Raw genomic sequence first — 1,819 nt, 5'->3', positions numbered from 1 at the left:
ATAATTTCAATCTTTTAGTTTTAATCTCTTTTCTAAATACAGCTATAATATTTAAGAGTCAATGCAATTAGTTTGAAAGTTTTATTCCTAAAATTGTTATGGCAGTGCGATCTTTACTGTAATTCGTCTTTTTAAATCCATAATAATGTTAAAGATCAAATGCTCTCTGTAATTTGGACATGTGGCAGTGTGCTTGATGTTACATGCTTGGTCGTTGTTTTGATTCTTAACATTTTAGTTAAAAATTAAATAATACGGTTTAAAAATATTTTTAATGTGTTCGAAACAATTCAATATGGCTAGGGCTGGAAGTGAGCCGAGCTGAGTCGAGCTAGACCAAGCTCAAGCTCGGCTCACGGCTCGACTCATTAACAATCGAGCTTATTTCTTAAGCTCAAGCTCGGCTCACTAAAAACTCACGAGCTGGCTCGAGCTCAGCTCACGAGCTAATGAGCTGAGCTTATCCAAGCTCAAGCTCGGCTCATTTAATTTATGAGCTCAATTCCAGGCTCAAGCTTGGCTCACCAGCTCACGAGCTTAGCTTATCAAGCTGTTAATGAGTCGAGCTCAAGCTGGCTCATGAGCTGGCTTGACTCACTTCCAGCCCTAAATATGGCCCTTCGTTTAAAATGACCCCTTTGTCTTTTAATTTTTTAAATAAAATAAAGACATTTTTTTTAAAAAAAAGTTAAAGATGATTTTAATTTTCAGTTTGAATATTAGTGACAAAAAATTTATTTTTAAACTTTTTTACTATATAAAAAATATTGTACTCTTTGTTAATTAAATAACTTTTAATTTTTTATTTATTATATTTTATATTAATAGTTTAAATTTAAAATTGAGAATATTTTATTTTTATTTTTTTTCCTTTTTTTAATACAAAATAACAAGTTAACTTTAAGAAGGTTTGCACTTTTTGCATTTTCGCATTAGTGTTTGCTGTGACCAAACAATATTTTATCCTAAAATAAACAGCAAATGATTGATTCAACCTTTTTATTAGATCTCAAGTTCTCCCTTTCTAATAAATTTCAATTTAATAAGAGACATATGTTCATGAGGGATGGAGAATTGGAGATTATTACTTAGAAAAAACAAACACTAGTGAGCTTGCTTGCATTGTTTATACTTGTTTGACTGAATAATGCTGTTTCATCACGTTAAGATTAAGAATGTCATCATTCTTTTCTTAAAAATGTTTTATCTTATGAACGATTCTATATGAAATGTGTTAGAAAAATGTAATGTTTCTTTCATTGAGGATTAATGGTTAAAATAGGGAGAAATAATTTTATAAAATAATTCTATAAAAGTAGAATTATACAAAATTAACGTGAAATTTTAAAATTGATAGAAATTACAATTATTATCTAAAAACAACTAGAAAATAGCATTACGTATAACATGGATTTTTCATTTTTCTTTCAAACATTTCAAACACCGATCATAATGATTATTAGGGTTGACTATAATAAAAGACTAAACAACACAAACCACCCATCATCTAAGATTGGTTGCCAATAAATAAATGGGAGAGTCTTCATGAGCTTATCAATTTTGAAGCAAATATGTGTGACCAATTTTGCAGTTCTTTTACTTCTCCATCTTAGCGTCATTGCTTTTGTTTTCACTCTTCATATTATTATGATTGCATGATCAAAGAATGTGATATTATATAAGAGAGAATGAGAGATTCTACCTTTCTTCAAAGAGTACAAAATTCTTGTTTTAAATTATTTAATGTTACTTATGTATCTTTTTTATATATGTATATTTTTTTTATCTTTCCTTTAACTATGTTGTTCAATAATGTGAA

The sequence above is a fragment of the Arachis ipaensis genome, chromosome B01 (assembly GCF_000816755.2).
Source record: "Arachis ipaensis cultivar K30076 chromosome B01, Araip1.1, whole genome shotgun sequence".
Taxonomy (NCBI): domain Eukaryota; kingdom Viridiplantae; phylum Streptophyta; class Magnoliopsida; order Fabales; family Fabaceae; genus Arachis; species Arachis ipaensis.
The sequence above is the reverse complement of the archived record's forward strand: the minus strand, read 5'-3'. Positions refer to the sequence as shown.